The 19,219-nt window shown below is 38.4% G+C and overlaps 1 protein-coding gene across 13 annotated transcripts in view; it reads right to left on the bottom strand.

Moving 5' to 3' along the window:
* ATF2 (activating transcription factor 2) overlaps nucleotides 1-17,479 on the bottom strand; it is an 89,588-nt gene extending 72,109 nt beyond the window's left edge. For 6 of the 13 annotated variants that reach the window (XM_025849841.2, XM_025849823.2, XM_025849858.2 and 3 more), the window contains exons 1-2: nucleotides 17,188-17,331; nucleotides 2,363-2,461 (exon numbers count right to left, since the gene is read on the bottom strand). The gene's annotated coding sequence lies outside the window, so the exon portion shown is untranslated. Of the gene's footprint in view, nucleotides 1-2,362; nucleotides 2,462-5,756; nucleotides 5,825-16,617; nucleotides 16,747-17,187; nucleotides 17,332-17,422 lie in introns of those variants that run through there. The other 7 variants (XM_025849850.2, XM_025849865.2, XM_073882136.1 and 4 more) reach the window with 6 other exon arrangements.
* Nucleotides 17,480-19,219: the final 1,740 nt, after the last annotated feature.

Raw genomic sequence — 19,219 nt, 5'->3', positions numbered from 1 at the left:
GGCAGGAATTGTGCTAGACTCTAGGGTACAATGATACAGACACAGTCCCTGCCCTCACGAAATTTACATTTTTTTTTAAATTTTATGTTTAATGCTTTTTCTTTTTTTTTTTTTGATTTTATTTATTTGTGAGAGAGAATGAGATAGAGAGAGCATGAGAGGGGGGAGGGCCAGAGAGAGAAGCAGACTCCCCGCTGAGCAGGGAGCCTGATGCAGGACTTGATCCGAGGACTCCAGGATCATGACCTGAGCTGAAGGCAGTGGCTTAACCAACTGAGCCACCCAGGCGCCCGGAATTTACATTTAAAAAAAAAAATTTATTTTAGAGAGAGAGGGGGGTGGGCACACACGCATGTGGGAGGAGGGGCAGAGAGAGGGAGAGAGGAAGAGAAAGAGGGAGGGAGAGAGAGGGAGGATGAGAGAGGGACAGAGAGAGGGACAGAGAGAGAGAGAGAGAGGAAGAAGCAGACTCCCCACTGAATGCAGAGCCTGACACTGGGTTCAATCTCAAAACCCTGAGAGCATGATCTGAGCCGAAATCAAAAGCTGGACACTTAAACTGACTGAGCCACCCAGGTGCCCCTGGAATTACATTTTATGGAATACTTCTAACCAAACCAGGATTTGAACATTTAAGTTGGTCAAGTAGCTCAGAAATTATTTAACCTATATATATCAGTGTGTAAGAAAAAGTTTGCCATCCTTTCCTCCTTGAAAAATTCCCTGCTTAAAAATTTTTACTTTTTCAGGGGCGCCTGGGTGGCTCAGTTGGTTAAGCGACTGCCTTCAGCTCAGGTCATGATCCTGGAGTCCTGGGATCGAGTCCCACATCGGGCTCCCTGCTCAGCAGGGAGTCTGCTTCTCCCTCTGACCCTCTTGCCTCTCGTGCTTTCTATCTCTCATTCTCTCTCTCTCTCAAATAAATAAAATCTTTAAAAAAATTTTTTTTACTTTTCAAATACATTATACATATATATTTACTTTCTAAATTTTGTCCAAATTAGAGTAACTATACATTTACACATGGTTTCTCTTTTGATCTGAACCTTCAGATTCAGGTACAACAGCACAAGCCAATCTGCTTGTGTATCTTGATACATCTGACAAAGTCTATCACTAGACCACCATGTTTTGAAAGATTTTGTATGCCAGATCACATTTAATTTATCAAAAATTTCCTTCCATTTTTAGAAGCTATATCCCCAAACTATAAATGGCTTGGAATGAGAAACCACTGTATTTTATATTTTTAACTTCACCACACTGTGGCTGACACACAGAAGACTTTCAATAAAGGTATATTTGAGGACTATATAACTTCCTATTAATGTTTCTGATCAGTGTGAATAATCATGGAACTAAATTTAGTTGATTTAATCCATTACAAAAGCAAATAAATGTTGACATTTTAGTTAGCATGTACAGACTTCAAATGGGCAATACTTTTTGTCCAAAATATTTTTGGACTATAGAAAATACTTCGGGGTGTTTGGCTGGCTCAGTAGGTAGAGCATGTGACCCTTGATCTTGGGGTCATGAGTTTAGGCCCCATACTGGGCGTGGAGCTTACTTTAAAAAAAAAAAAAAAAGAAAGAAAATATTTCAAGGAGTAACTCTTGTTACTATCTGTTATAAAATCCTAGAAGAATTGGGACTTTCATATGCGGACCCTTTACTATAGAGAATTCCCTAGTCAGATAAGTTTAGGAGGCTCTTAGTTAAAATTAAACAATTTGGGACACCTGGGTGGCTCAGTCAGTTAAGCATCTGCCTTCAGCTCAGGTCATGATCCCAGGGTCCTGGGATCGAGTCCCTCATCAGGCTCCTTGCTCAGCGGGAAGCCTGCTTCTTCTTCTGCCTGCTGCTCCCCCTGCTTGTGCTCTCTGACAAATAAATAAAATCTTTCAAAAAAAATTAAACAATTTAATATTAAGTCTTCAATGTGCTTTTATTTTTTTGAAAGATTTTATTTATTTATTCGGCAGAGAGACACACAGTGAGAGAGGGAACACAAGCAGGGGGAGGGGGAGAGGGAGAAGCGGGCTCCCTGCAGGGCTCGATCTCAGACCCTGGGATCATGACCTGAGTCAAAGGCAGATGCTTAACCGACTGAGCCACTCAGGCACCCCTTCAATGTGCTTTTATATGTGGATATGCATTGTAGCTCCAAAAGGACATTTCCAAATTTACTAAATCTCCAATTTGAATTTTTTTTTTTTTTTTTTTTACTAAATACTATCAATATGGTAGGACACTAGCACCCTGAGGATACTATCTGGAAGCATCTGTTGAACTCTAATATTTGAGAGACAATTGGAAAAATAAAAAACCACTTTTGCATTAAAAGCTTAAAATCTCTTACCTTTCTAACTGGTGGGCCATGAGCTTTATTCAGTGCTGCCAGGAATCCCTTAGCTCTAATCAAGTAAGCAGTGCTTCTCAAGTTTCCATCTGAGTCTCCCTAGGGCAAAGGGAAGGCAGAAAAGAGATTGAACTCCCTACTCTGTGAGATCTGAGGAAACAGACTCATGCAGTTGAACTCTGACACAAAAATTTTTAAGCATTTACTTTATATTTATTTATTTATTTTTAAAGATTTTATTTATTTGACAGAGAGAGATAGTGATAGCAGGAACACAAGCAGGGGGAGTGGGAGAGGGAGAAGCAGGCTCTCCGCGGAGCAGGGAACCCGATGTGGGACTAGATCCCAGGACCCTGGGATCATGACCTGAGCCAAAGGCAGACGCCCAACGACTGAGCCACCCAGGCATTTACTTTATATTTAAAAATGTATGTGAAGTTTGCCTTTCATTCCATTATTTTCTGATATAAAAATTAAGGTTCCCTCCAAAAGTTTCAATGCTCCAGGAAGATGTTTATCCTGTGGTTGCCTGCAACTCCTAGCAAAATGCCACCTAGAGGTGTAACAGCTTCAAAGATGAAAGTACAGCAGTGGAATCTTGGTGAAAGGAGAAAAATGAAGCTTTTTAATAGAAGGGAGGGGTAGTCATGGATAATTGGTGAAATGGCAGTGCTGAATCTGAGCAGCAAAATTCTAAGTGGAGACGATAATATATGTTTTTTTTTTCTTTTCTTCCAAGTTTTTATTTAGAGATGAAATTTTTTCTTGTGGGTCAGTGCTGCACCATACCATCCAGGGGACCCAGTTCACGTGCTTTTCATTTGGAAACAGCTTGATTTTTTTATACCTATATCAGCTGGATTGGGTTCAGCTATGAGTGACAGAAAACTCAAAATTTGTTAACAATAGCTTAAATGACTCAGAAGTTTATTTCTTTCACATAAAAGCACAGGCAATTCCAAACCATGATCATTAGGAACCCAGGCTCCTTCTATTTTGTTGTTTTGCCATCCTCAACATGTGGTATCCCCTTCATGGTTTAAAATAACTGCTTAAGGTCTAACCATAACGAGAAGATGAGCAATAGCCTATTTAGGAAATTTTCCAACAGCTCACAGGAAACTTCTATTTACATTCCATACACCAGAACTTAAGTCACAACAGCTATACCTAGCTGAGAAATAAATTCATTTCACCATATGCTCAGCTAAAAACTGGAGCATCAATAATAAAGAAAAAGAAGAAAATGAATACTTGTCAACATTTCTATCATCATACTCTTTCACCCTAAAATATAGGATGGTGGGATACCTTGTAGAAATGTCTTAGCAGTCCACTGAAGGGAGCTTTCAAAAGCAGAAAGTCCTGCCAGTGGCCAATGAGCAAGACCATTGTTGATAAAGAACTTCTCTAAATATAAAAGGCCAATCTGTAGGTGACAGAGAAAAAAGAGAAAAACCTGAAGACCAGAATAACAATGCAACAGCAAAGAAACAACCTAAATAAGTTGTAGTTTGGGAGGATAAACTCACATGTGAGGTCCACAAAACTCAGAAATGATTAACAGAGGGCCATTATATAAGTAATGGAGTGCCCAAGCGGAGTCTGGGTAAGAATCTGGCAGAAAACCAAGTTACCAACTCCATTAGGAAAAGGCAGTAATCCTGGAACAAGATGTTAAAAGGGAAAGTAGACTTTCCTCTACCATTATTTAAGGACTGAACTCTCATTATTAGGCTGTGTATGAACTTGGGAGATGTCCCTATGGCACAGACTGTTGAAAAGAAGGATTGCACTTTACCCTGAATTTAAGGCTGGCTGAAACAGTCTTCATGTTTAAAACTTTGATGAGAATACTAGAAGCTGGAAAGACTCTCATTTCAAAGCTGCATCAAAATTCTGTTTTACACAGACTGTTCCTTAAAGGAAAAGGGACCTGAACAGGATATTTAGCTGTACAAATGTAAAATAAGGACTATAAATGGAGCAGCAATTCAAAGGACAAATGCCTCTGTGTAAAGGTTCACATTTTCTAGGTAGAGATAGATTTCTGCAAATTGTTTCTTTCAGGGAAATGTATATTTTTAAGCAGGGCTTCAGATTTTCCTATGGAGTGCTGTGTTCTTATTTTAGCAGTTGCTCACAAAAGACCAGGAACTAACACCCTAGAAAACAGCAAGATGGACTTCTGGTCTTCACTTCAAGAGAAAGGCAACAAGATTAAGCTAGCAAGCTGTACCTGGCCTGGCCTATACAGTTTATGTTTTATGCATGCAATGTTAAGATTATCATCCAGACTTTGAGAGACTTTAAACAATGTTTTTTGTTTTTGGGTTTGTTTTTTTTTTTTGTAACTTGAAACACACAGATGTAAAGAACTTCTCTTTTACCACTGCTACCCTACCCTAGCTACTGTGTATGTATTTCTTATACATGCATATTATTTTATTGTGCCTCACAGTGCATTTTTTATAAATTGAAGGTTTTTGGCAACCTTCACTACATGGAACAACTCTATTGGTGCCAATTTTCCAACAGCATTTGCTCACTTCATGTCTTTGTGTCACCTTTTGGTAATTGTTGCAAATTTCAAACTTCTTCACTATTATTATATTTGTTATGGTGACTTGTGATCAGTGATCTTTGATGTTACTATTATAACTGTTTTAGGGTGCCATGGACTACACCCACATAAGACAGCAAACTTAACTGGTTAAGTGCTGTTTAAGTTCTAACAGTTCCACCTACCAGCTCCTCCCCCATCTCTTTCCCTCTCTTTCTGCTTCCCTGTGCCCCGAAACACAACAATATTGAAATTAGACCAATTAATGACCCTACAATGGCCTCTAAATGTTCAAGGAAAAGGAAGAGGGGCATATCTCCCACATTAAACCAAAAGCTAGAAATGATTACGCTTAGTGAGGAAGGCATGATGAAACCCGAGACAGGCCAAAAGCTAGGCCTCTTGCACCAAACAGGTAGCCAAGCTGTGAATGCAAAGGTAAAATTCTTGATGGAAATCAAAAGTGCTATTCTAGTGAACATGCAAATGATAAATGAAACAGCCTTACAATTGAAACTTTTGGTTGTATGAATAGATCAAACCAGCTATACATGGCAGAAAACTGTTATTTAAAAAGTGTCCTTCAAGGGCTCCTGGGTGGCTCAGTCGTTAAGCGTCTGCCTTCAGCTCAGGTCATGACTACTTTGATTGATATATATTACCTTAAGCTAAAACCTAATCCAGACTAAGGCCCTAACTCTCCTTAATTCTAAGGCGGCTGAGAGAGGTGAAGAAGCTGCAGAAGAAAAGTTGGAAGCTGGCAGAGCCGGTTCATGAGGTTTAAGGAAAGAAGCCACCTCCATAACATAAAAGTATAAGATGAGGGGGCACCTGGCTAGCTCCGTCAGTAGAGCATGCAACTCTTGATCTCGGGGTCTTAAGTTCGAGCCCCACACTGGGTGTAGAGATTACTTGAATTTTTTTTTAAAAAGTACAAGGTGAAGTAGCAAGTGCTAATACAGAAACTGCAACAAGTTATCTAGAATATCTAGCTAAGATCATTAATGAGGGTGGCTACACTAAACAAAAGATTTTCAATGTATATGAAACAGCCTTAGATAGGAAGAAGATACCCTCTAGGGCTTTCATAGCTAGAAAAAAGTTCATGTCTGGTTTCAAAGCTTTGAAGAACAGGCTCTCTTGTTAGGGGCTAACACAGCTGGCAACTTTAAGTTGAAGCCAATGCTCCTTGATCATTCTGAAAAATCTTAGAGCCCTTAAGAATTATACTCAATCTACTCTGCCTGTGCTCTATAAATGGAACAACAAAGTCTAGATGACAGCACATCTGTTTACAACATGCTTTAGTGAATATTTTAAGCCCACTGTTTAGACGTGCTGCTCAGAAAAAAAGATTCCTTTCAAAATGTTACTGCTCACTGACAATGCACCTGACACCCAAAAACTCTAATGGAGATGTGTAACAAGATTAAAGTTTTCATGCCTGCTAAACACATCTATTCTGCTGCCCATGGATCAAGGAGTAATTCTTTCAAGTCTTATTTAAGAAATACATTTTATAAAACTGTAGCTACTATAGATAGTGATTCCTCTGATGGATCTAGACAAAACTGAAAACCTTCTAAAAAAGATTCACCGTTCTAGATGCCATTAAGAGCATTTGTGATTCATGGGAAGAGGTCAAAGTATCAACATTAACAGAGGAGTCTGGAAGAAGTTGATTCCAACTCTCATGATTTTGAGGGGTTCAAGACTTCAGTGGAGGAAGTAAATACAAATGTGGTGGAAACAGCAAGAGAACTAGAAGTGGAACCTAAAGATGTGACTGAATTGCTCCAATCTCATGATAAAACTTGAACAAATGAGGAGCTGCTCTTTATGCATGAGCAAAGAAAGTGATTTCTTGAGATGGAATCTACTCCTGGTAAAGATGCTCTGAAGATTATTGAAATGATAGCAATGGGATGCCTGGGTTGCTCAGTCGGTTGAGTGTCTGCCTTCGGCTCAGGTCATGATCCCAGGGTCCTGGGATCAAGTCCCAAGTCGTCGGACTCCGTGCTCAGCGCGGGGTCTGCTTCTCCCTCTCTGCCTGCCACTCCCCCTGCTTTGTGCTCTGACAAATAAAATCTTTAAAAAAAAGATAGCAAAGAATTTAGAATATTACATAAAATTAGTTGATAAAAGCAGTGATTGGGCTTTAGAGGACTGACTCCAACTCTGAAAGTTCTACCATGGGTAAACTTCATTGATGTTTAAAGAAATTGCCATAGCCACCCCACCTTCAGCAACCACCACCTGATCAGTGAAGAGCCACCATGGGCAAAACCCTACACCAGCAAAAAGATTACAACTGGCTGAAAGCTCAGATGATGGTTAGCATTTTTTTTTTAGCAATAAAGGATTTTTAAATTAAGGTATGTACAGTTTTTTTAAGATATACTAGCACACACTTAAAAGACTACAGCATAGTGAAAACATAAATTTTAAATATACTAGGAAACCAAAAAAATTCATCTGACTTGCTTTATTGTGGTCACCTGGAACCTAACCTGCCATATCTCTAAGGTAAGCCTGTATTTGGATATAATTAACCTGTGGTTAAGGGTATGGGCTCTGCTGAAGGAGGCCAACACTGCTAATGGTAAATATTCTGGAAAGCAGATATAGTGTCAAAAAACAAGGCTCAGGGGGCACCTGGGTGGCTCATATGGTTAAGCGTCTGCCTTCGGCTCGGGTCATGATCTCAGTGTCCTGGGATCGAGTCCCACGTCGGGCTCCCTGATCAGTGGGAGTCTGCTTCTCCCTCTCCCTCTGCCTGCGGCTTCCCCCTGCTTGTGCTCTCTCTGACAAATAAAATCCTTAAACAAAAACAAGGCTCAGAAAGTAGATATTCGTGTGAGAAAGGAACTAAGCCTCTCTTGACATAGACTCAGAAGAGTCTATGGGTTTCTGGCCTTGTGGGAGGATAGGAGCTAGGCAGGAAGAGGACAGTCTTTTCAAGGCAGTGTTCAAACAGGTGTATGTATTACTGAAGGGACACTAATGCATTCCAAGGGACCCCTGAGCAGGATAAGTTTTAAGAAAAATTTTTATCTTTAATTTCCCTATGTTTACTTTCCTAAAAATGATCTACTTTCCCTAAATCCTCATTCTTCCATAGTTCAAAAGAAAACCATACTTCTCACCCATACCAAATCTCATTACCATGCATTGACCCAGCTTGTAAAACCTTCATGGAACAAAACAAGGGGATTATTTAAAAAGTGAAGGGCGCCTGGTGGCTCAGACGTTAGGCGTCTGCCTTCAGCTCAGGTCATGATCCCAGGGTCTTGGGATCGAGTACCACATTGGGCTCCCTGTTCTGCGGGAAGCCTGCTTCTCCCTCTCCCACTCCTCCTGCTTGTGTTCCCTTTCTCTCTGTTGAAAAATAAATAAAATCTTAAAAAAAAAAAGCTCACAAAATCTCTCTTAAAAAAATAAATAAAAATAAAAAGTGTCTTAAAGCCTCCCTTAATCCAGGCACCATTTAACCTCAGGCTTGTGTCTTTGCCTGTCTTATAAGTATTTCTGCTAAAGCACTGTTTTTAAGAATGGCATTTTGCCCTGTGTTTAGGAATGTTCTGAATTCATATATATTGTTTAGTGTGATGACAGGAACAATAAAAACTTTTCATTTAATGACTGCTTCTTCCATTCTCAAAATATTGTCCGAAAATGCACTGTCCTGAGAGAGCTCCATGAAAAGAAGAAATCAGTAAGAAACTGAGTAAAGTTCAATTTATATTTATTGCAGAGAAGTATGATAAACTGATCAATACTTTGAAACACATTAAAATCCACTGGATTCAAATAAAATTATGTTGAAGAAGAGGAAGTTAAATAGAAGGTCAATAAGAGGAATAATGAAAATTTCCAACTGTTAAAGATGAATTCTAGTTTGTTTTTTAAAACCAATGATAGCATCAAATCACTACTGAAATTAGGTACTTATAAAAAAATAGTGTCAGTATCTAGAAAAGCCAGAAATTGTACTTTTTTTCAACTATTTAAACTTAAGATGAAAAATTTTAGTATTCAACTTAGAAATGTGCAAGGGTACAAAGTTTATCAAATTTCTTTTCAGGAGCACATTAGTATAGTAGGTAGAATGGTCCCCCAAAGTATCCACACCCAAATCCCTGGAAACTATGAATAATTATTTTATATGGCAAAATGGACTCTGAAGATGTAAAAAAACTACAAATCCTAAAACAGGAAGATTATTCTGGGGTTATCCAGGTGGCCCAATCTAATTACAAGAGCCCTTAAGAACAGAAAACTTCCTCTGTCTGGAGTCTCAGAGATTCAGTAGTAGCATAAGTCAAAAACATTAGAAGCATGAGGGAGACCTGACTTGTCATTACTGGAGGGGACAGGACTGAAAGCCTTTCAGCTTCTAAGAGCTGAATAACCATCTAAGTGGTTATCACTCCAAAAGGAATCTGCATTCAGCCAAGAATCTGAATGAACCTGGAAGTGGATTTTTACCCCAGACACTCTAGCATGGAATACAGCTCAGCCAACAATAAATTTTGGGTTTGTAAGACCCTAAGCAGAAGACCCAGCTGAGCCCACCTGGACTTCTGACCTACAAAAACTGTGAGATAAATTTGTGTTGTTTTAAGATGCAAAATATGTGGTAATTTGTCATGCAGGAATAGGACATTAACAGTGTGAGCAAAAATGTTAAAGTACCCAGGAGGGTAGGCTTGTGTCACAAGGCTTCAAGGGCAGCAATACCTTAGAGACAAAGAACTCTGTGCTTTAATTTCCTTCTTATATCTTGGTCAAGAGCCACAAAATGCAAAAAGTTATCCTAGAGCAATCCTGGGGTCCTGGGAACATCACTATGGTCATAATAACAAAACTTGAACCTAAGAGTTTGAAAACCTGTAACTATGAGCTGGTAACTCCCTTTCAAGGTTAAGGCACCTTTGAGTTTCTATATTAGAAAAATTTTAAATGGTATGATTTCACTATGATCCTCAACAGTAAGAAACAATACACCACTTTCAGTGTTGTCAAAAAGAATAAAGGATAATAATATATATAAAATACATATTATAGTGCATGGCACTTACATGGTATCTGTTATTACAAGTTTTACTGTATTTTACTTTGACATTAAATGTACATTTTCTAACGCTTAATCAATCCTAATCTTACTACCTTCTTTAAAACCCCAAACTGAGAACTACATGTTTAATTTTTAAATAAAAGGTTTTTAATCTTTAACCCATGAATTTGATGTTATCCCATAAGGTTATTTGGTATATAATGTTTAGTTCTATGTAAGGAAATCAAACACCTCAGAAGTGAGAAAAATAGAAGCCCAGCTTTAATGAGGAAAGCAGCTTTTAATTTTGCCCCACTCACAGCAGACACGACAGATGTTCTTCACACATATCCCCAATTCCCAAGAGTAGATAAGCGTTTTGATGACATTCCTCAAAGTTGATGGCACACACAAAGAACACCTCAGACTATTCCCAATACTGTATTCATGAAAGTATGACTATGTGAATATTGAGATCAACCCAATATATCAAAATATCCTTTAATAAAAATGTAAATTTTTAAGTTAAACTTCATTTTTTAAGTGAGTCTTAATTATTCCCAGACCTCTAATCCCTAGGTGATATAAGGTAAGCAAGTTCTTGTCTTATAGCCTAAAATTACAACAGAACATTAGAAATATACAAATACAGGGGCACCTAGGTGGCTCAGTTAGTTAGGTGTCCGACTCTTGGTTTCGGCTTAGGTCATGTTCTCATGGGTAGTGGGATCCAGCACTGTGTCAGGTTCCACGCTCAGCAGGGAGTGTGCTTGAGGATTCTCTCCTTCCCTCTCCCTATGCCCTCCCCTACTCAACCACACACTCTCTCCGTCTCTAAAATAAAATAAAATAAATCTAGGAACACCTGAGTGGCTCAGTCGGTTAAGTGTCTGCTTTCGGCTCAGGTCATGATCCCAGGGTCCTGGGATCAAGTCCTGCATCAGGCTCCTTGCTCAGCGGGAGCCTGCTTCTCCCTCTGCCTGCCACTCCCCCTGCTTGTGCCTGCACCTCTCTCTCTCTGACAAATAAAATCTGAAAAAAAAAAATCTAAAAAAATACACAAATAAAAAGACTGTACAGATTAATGGTTACGAATATGAACAGTGCTAATCCAAATTTTTACTAATAACATCATTTTAGATTTGGTAATCACATCTGTTATATAAAATAATGCCCATAGCATTATTTTTCTAAAGGTACATGTAAAAAATGTACATATCTACTGTTGTTTTTATTCTAATTGTATTCTTGTATCTTTTATTATTATTGTATTCTTACTAAAAACTTACCTTTTGTAAAAATAAAAAGAAAACAGAAATTCACAGTTCACCAGGAATTACAGTAAGTCCTAGTTATCACTGCTATTAAGAGTATATTGATACTAATTTCTCATTATGAATAGAGTACAAATAAGATATGGTACAGATTATCTATAATTCCTACTGCAACACTAGTAAGCTCCTCTCTCTTCCTCTCAAAGTATATCAAAATTAAGTGAAAGAGTTATTACTAAATAACCTTCAATCCAACATCATATGTCAATAATTATTAAAACCTTCCTTACAAATGATAAAAGACACAGTGACTCTCAACACTGTGATTGAGAACTGATGTTACATTAGTTGAATAATCAATAAAGAACTCAAAAGAATATTAGAAGAAGACATACAGATGGCCAGCAGACACATGAAAAGATGCTCATCATCACTTATCAGGCAAATGCAAATCAAAACTACAACAAGGTACCACCTCACACCCATCAGAAGGGCTAAAATCAACAACACAAGAAATAACAGGTGTTGGCGAGGATGTGGAGAAAAAGGAACACTTGTGCACTGTTCATGGGAATGCAAACTGGTACAGCAACTGGAAACCAGTATGGAGGTTCCTCAAAAAGCTAACAGAACTATCTTATGAGCCAGCAATTGCACTACTGGGTATTTACCTGAAGAATACAAGAACACTAATTCAAAGAGATACATGCACCCTTATGTTTATAGCAGCACTGTTTACAATGGAAGCAGCCCAAGTGTCCACTGATAAATGAATGGATAAAGATGATGTGATACACACATACACACACACACACACACTCACTCCATGGAATATTAGTCATAAAAAAGAATGAAATCTTGCCATTTGCAATGACATGGATGGAACTAGACAGTATTATGCTAAGTGAAATAAGTCAGAGAAAGACAAATACCATATGATTTCACTTGTATGTGCAATTTAAGAAACAAAACAAACAAGGGAAAATAAAATGAGACAAACCAAGAAACAGCTCTTAATTATAGAGAACTGATGGTTACGGGGGTGGGGTGTAGGGGGATGGATTAAATAGGTGATGGGGATTAAGGAGTGCACTTGTAGTGATGAGCACAGGGTTATGTATGTAAGTTCTGAATCACTATATTGTACACCTGAAACTAATACTATATGTTAACTAACTAGAATTAAAAAAAAGAACAAACATTAGAAATGTGGTATTTTATTTAATCATCATCTCTTCCACAATGAAAAGGAATGAAAGGCTTCACTGAAATGTTTCTAGTGGAACTGGTGGAATAGAAGAAAATGATAATTAGATTTTATGGAAATCATACTGTCACAATTTTATCATCTCAAAATATGTGTATGCTATACTACATGAGTTTTATATAGAAAAAGTCTGACTTGGGAAGAAAGCGAACAAAAAAATAGGAGATACCCTCTCACATGATTTATGAAAATTCTAACATAGTAAGTTGCACCCAAATTATAAATTCCTACGGAAAACTCAACTTTACTGCCAAAGCTACTAAAGAGATGAATGATGTCCTGCCTTCAAGCTACATCACACATACCTGGAAGGGCTATGGTAGATTATTATCATTTCTGAATGTACTTTAACAATAATTACCACACCATATACTAAGTATTCATTAGTTCCTGACACTGTTTTAAGCGTTCCATATACACTAATTATTTGAACAAAACTATGAATTAAGTATTATCTTTAAAAATAAGGAAACTGAAGCACAGAGTTATTTGCCCAAGGTGATACAGATGATAAGTGGCAGACCCATGACAGTCCAGCTAATAACTACCCTAAAACACTGATTATATACATACTATGTACCAGAAGACAACACAAAGAAAACTCTATCAATGTGGCTATAACATACACATTCTTTATTTCAAGGATTACCTATTTGCAAACAAACGTCATTATGATTTTTAATAACTCATAGATCCATAAGTCAGAAAGTAGCTCTTATATAAAAGTAAACTAACATAAAACATCCAACATGTAAACCATGTAAAACTACATCAAATTTAAGGATTACTGTTACTATACTGTCAAGTTTCAGTAATCTTTATGAGAGTCAGTGAAATGAAGAAAATATAAAATATACATTATCTGTCCCAGCCCACAGATCACTGGTAGGCAAATAACTACAGATAGATATGGTCTACTAAATAAAACTGCTAAATAATGCAACTTATTCCCATTAATAATTCCTAATTAAGCAATCCTACTTAATTAATCAGCATAACTCCAAAGTTGGTAAAATTATGATAAAACTGGTGCAGATTCTGACAACTTGCTCAATCAACTCTTTGAGGAGGCAAAAATCTGGCAATAAAGTAACATTTATATCCTTTGACCTAGTAATTTCATTTGAGATTAGTATCCTACAGAAACAATTCAAAAAAAATATATACGTATAGAGATGCTCAATTCAATGTTAAAATAGAAACTGAAAACAATCACCTTCCTGTTGGGCATTTAAAATTGAGGAAATTTTAATGGTCAATTGGTAAACTATCATGTAACCATTATTGATCACCAAGGTTAGACAATATGGGGAAATGCGAAGGCTGTAAAAATAAAACATAACTGTATCTAATGATAAAATTCTGTCAAAGCTATAATATATATGCAGAAATTAGAAGGTGATAAAAATAATGAAAAGTCATTTGTCAGTAGGGCAAACTCGTAGTTGATTTCTAGTAACACTATTTTATGTGTTCAGTAAATAGAAACATAGCCCACACACAAGTATTAGAAAAAACAAAGCTATAAAATTGGAAGAACAAAGCTATAAAGTTGGAATGACAAAAGTTTAGATTCAGGTAAGCAAACTAAAGAACATTTAAGGAATTTGTAAATTAAGGTAGATTATAGATAAAGATGTACACTACTAGCCAAAGAACCAAAATACACTTGGTATTTTGCCAACTGGCTTTTTGCCAATTTTAATCATTCCCACCCTGTTTTCCCTACTAATCTTGTTGAGAATCTCTGCGGTAATAAGCTACTACTACTGTTAGGAGTTTCTATTCCTTGGGTATGAAGAGAAAAAAATGAGAATCACTATCTTTGAGATAGAGAATGCAGACATGGGTGAATTAAGCCTCGCCCCAAAAGCATTCTATTTACATCCCTTCTTGTTACAAAAAAAATGTTTTTAATCACCCTACTACCACTGCTAAAATGCCAAGAAGGGGGAAAAAAAAAGCATCACTTAAACATACTTAAAAGTGTCAATGAATATACATTTCAAGAGTGTTAAAAATAAACGAAAATAGTATATATAAATACATGTATCTATAATTATATAATACAGGACACATTTATAGTAATACATGTAAAATAATTCCAATTATTGTTGGCCATAAAGGTCCACAAACTTCCTTAAATTTTTATGAAATTATATTTTACTCTAACTTTTTAATCTTGAGCTCAAGAAACAGAGCAAAAGAAATAAAATGTTTTGTGGGTTTTCCCCTGGACGTAAATAGTGAATACTACCGTTAACACCTCTTAAGAATTACATTAAGAAAATATGCAGTATTTTAGGTAAGTCCCTTAGTCTCAAGGAATAGGTGTGAGTTAAAGGATAAACACAGAAATACTAAGTTAAACTACTGACTACAACAATGCATATGTGTTGTTTTCCTATAGTACATTTTAGTTACAGTGAATAGTATAGCAAGTACTAAATGTATTGACTTTTATAAGGATCAGTTGACTATCCAATAATTATTATTCAATGGGTTTTTGAAAAGAGAGATTGTATTATCTGCTCAAGATGACACAGATAAGATCTACACATTTGATCTAACATGATCTAACAGTTTACCAGCAGAGAACATCTAAATCATTAAAACCCAACTTTTTCAAAACACAAAAATTTAGGTAGGAAAAATGTAGACTATTTCTTCAGACTTAATGCTAGTTATTGTAGACATCTGATGTATAGCATAACATTTTTAAAAATGATATTGACAGCTTTCAAATCCTGAATACCAAGAAAAAGCATTGCTACAAATTATGTTAAAGAGCTGACATGATAACCTTAATATGTACTGTTATTTTAGTTTAAATATATGAAACAAATACTCCAAGCAAATACAGGCATTTCTGGATTACATATTTAATAGATTATGGTAAAGTGCCCCAAAGAGAAATAAACATTCTAATAAGGTTATTTTAAAAAGAATTTCCAGGAAATGCAATCATATCTACAGAAGGCATGTGTACCTTAAACACACAAAGAGTTCCTGAAAGCTCCTTCCTTACTGACAAATACAAACACCTATGTTCTAAATTACAATATGGTTCAAATAATTGAAAATTTAATGGCAGTAATCCTCTCAAAAAAGATAAAACAGGTCTTAGGAAAGCAGCATATGAACCACCATAAATTTGTAAGATTCTTATAAATTACGTTACAAAGACTAGGATTTTTGTTATTCAATTATTGATGACCAAAGATTCAAGAACATCCTTAACTCTAATTCTTTATCTGCAGAAGGGCATCTCTATTTTTTTTTTAACACACTTTACAAAGATGTTCCTGCAGTTTTGAAAAGTGTTTAAGTGGATTCCTAAAGTCAATGTAACAAATTTAATTACAAGATGTAACTGCTACTGTATTTGTCTTTCAGGTCACTTAACCCTGTAGGGCTGACTTTTTAAACAAGCTTATCACCTTTATAGTTTTGGTACAATAGACCAAGGTTACATGGCTATTTAAAAATTACACCTAGAAAGGCTATTACTGACAGCGCCAGTGGTTTCTTCAAAAAGGACCAAAAGTGTACTCAGAGGAATAGTTTTTGTTTTGATTTCAAGTATGTATATTAAACAAGCATTATTAGTCTCCATAATTTAAAATTCCCAAGAAATTATAACTTTCACATAATTTAGGTATTAGTCAATAGGGTGAAGGTCCATGAGGTGTAATCCCTTTCATTCCATCATATTCACAGGAGCTTTGCTCTTGGCCTCAACCAGTTTTAAACTCTCCCTTAAGCAAAGGCAATTTTATACTACCTAGGGACACAAAATAGTCCCTGGCTCCTCCGCCTTCTCCTTCCTCTAGCGAGCTAACACAGAAAATACACACATACACACACACAATCTCTCGGCCCTGCTCCCTAGGGCATCAATAAAAAGCACAGGTTACTTCCCTACAGAGGCTCTGCAGTCCATGCAGGGAGGTAAAAAATGGGGGAAAATACCAGAATCAATCTGCACCCACACCTCAGCCCCGCCCCAACGGGAAAAAGTGGGGGGTGGCGGGAGTGTGAGGGGGCAGAAAGGACAGAAAAGGCCGACACTTTCAGCTCACGGGTTCTCCATACCATTTGTTCCATCATGTTCCACCACAGGCAGAGACCCTGACCCTATTTTCTGCTGCGCCTCCCGATCCTCATCCCGGCCACCATCACCTATACACAGTCCCCAACCACTGAGTCCTGGGTGGGGAGACCAGAGCCGGCCCTCTTCCTGCTAATCCAAGGACTAAAGGGGGTCTCCCTGCGCCCTCCGCGGATACGACGTGGAGCCCGGAGACCTCTGAACTAACCAGAGAAGGGGGAAGATAAATCGGGGGGAGGGGTCTAAGAGGAGCCGTTATTCCTTTTTCCTCTTCGTTAGGAAAGCGCGCGAGCGGGGAGGGGCCGGAACAACGAATGCCAGTTACCTAACGGTCCCGCCCGGCCGGTCGGGCTCCCGAAGCTGACGCCGCGAGAGCCGCTGAGGTGGCAGTACAGCCTCAGTCGCCCCGAGGGCTAGGCACTGAGGCAGGAGCGCCCGAAGTGATGGGAAGCGGGGGGTGGGGACTACGGTGAGCGACGTCGCCATGTTAGTGCCTTCTTTCTCCCTATCCCTACAGTCTCCAGCCCTACGGCTTTCTCCCCATCACGACTCACCTTTCCAGGACACTAGTTCATGCTTCTCTCGGTCGCCAGGGAGGCCCGAGCTCAGCCGTGTTTACAAACTACCCCGGGAGGAAAGGGCTGAACCGCACTTTAAAGGCCACGGGCTCCCACAGGCTTCCGTCCTCTCTCGCGAGATCGGACTGACACCCCCCCCCTCCCCGCCCCACTCCCGGCATCCCCCCTTTCTTCTCGCGCCCCTCCCCTCCACACACACGCCCCTTCTTGCCTTCTTTCCGTCGGAGCGCCTCCGGGTCAGGTGATTCCGTCCTCCTTAAGGGGGAGGGGGCGGCACCTCAGGAGGGCGGGGAGGGAGGGGGCGGGAACCAAAGAACACTCACTAGCTGACGATTGGACAAAGAGCCCGGAGGGCGGGAAGCAGTTCTGGAAGGGGGTGGGACCGCAGAGCCAGATGAGAGGAGTCGCCGTAGGCCCTGCTGAAGCCGGCCATTGGCAGGAGCTGCAGACTGGCGTGGGTGTGGGACGCTGTAACCCCTGGACGTTGGGGTCGCGGGAAGGGTTTGACGGTGTGCGGAGAAGTAAGGTGAACTCTGGAAAAGGCTGCGAGTGGCGGGAGGGAAAGCGCGATGAGTCCTCCGAGCTCTGCCACAGAAGCCCGGTATTTTTGTTGCTGTCGCTTCCTGACCCTGGGTAGGAAGGAGGGCAAAACGTTAGACAGGCGCGCGCCTAAACCCACTGTACTGCCACTCTGAAGCCTGAGACGGGGAGTTTTCGTTAAGCTGAGGTTGGGAAGAGGTGGAGTTTGCCGTAAAGTACCCCCAAGGCCTCTACGCGGCTAAGGCGGGAAAGCAAGATAAGTCGGTTTTGGAAAAGAAAAGGAAAAACCTTTACTTTGGATGGTATTTGTTCGAATTTTACTTAGCTATAACTGAAACTGATTCTTCCGCCTCCTGAACGCCTGGTACAGTCTAGGATATTAGCATATAATTATGTTCTGAGTAACTTACCAAAAGAAATACAGTGCCCTCCACTATATAACCGTAAGTTAAAACAGTGCAAGGAGTTGGTTATAGGAGAAAATCTTCCATTAATAAGGTGTATTCTATTTTATCAGTTTTCTTTTACTTAGTAGTTACGGATTTTAAACATACCAACTTTAATAATGTCACACTTTTAAAATATCAGCAACTCCTTATTAACATTTACAAAGGACCAAAGGACACCAAATTAGAATATGGAATAGAAATGGATCTCTTCCCATACTACTATTCCACTGCTCACTGGGTTACTACAATGACAAAGAAATGTCTGTCAAGCTTTGAAAGTAGCTGTTTTAAAAAGGATGGAGAAGGAAGACCATTTGATTAATTTAACATGAGGGACAAAAGAGACCATATATACTGTTCTGCAATTGACACAGATATACTCCTGAAAACACAGAAGAATAGTGCTGAAAATATTTTTTTAATGTTGCTCTGTGATTCTCTATATAACAAATATTTCAGCGTTAAGTGTGGGGATATTGATTGTTCAATAAATATGCACAATGAAAAGTATGATCAGGGGCTCCTGTGAAAATTTGTTTTAACTATCTTTTAAAAAAAGCCATTTTTTCATCTATTATGTGATTATAAATTATGAATAAAGTTTATGTATTAATATAAAATGCACTCTCAAACATCCAAATCAAAGTGAAACTGAAATTATTGGAAGATTGTGAGGTATTGTATTTGAAAGTTAGTAAGTGTGCAGTTCAATAATGGTATGTGGCATAAAAGTGAAATTCTGATGGCACTGAACCTTTTACCAGATTTCTGGCCTCTGTACATATATGTGAGCCAACTCACTCTTTTAAAACTAATTTCATTATTCAAAAGACCAGAAAGAAGCCAGAATATTAACACTGTTTACTTCTCAAGTTAAAATGAAAGTACTATCCCTATCTAATATCAGTGACACTGTAGTAGTGTTTGTGTCATGTAGAACTAATTATATCAGTTAAACCTCGCAGCTCAGATTACTGATACTGAATACGATGATGGACAAGATGTGCAAATGACAAATC

This window comes from Callorhinus ursinus, unplaced genomic scaffold, assembly GCF_003265705.2.
Source record: "Callorhinus ursinus isolate GAN/ISIS: 27379988/994484 unplaced genomic scaffold, GSC_fseal_2.0 scaffold2, whole genome shotgun sequence".
NCBI lineage: Eukaryota > Metazoa > Chordata > Mammalia > Carnivora > Otariidae > Callorhinus > Callorhinus ursinus.
This window is presented reverse-complemented; position numbering and strand designations above follow the sequence as displayed.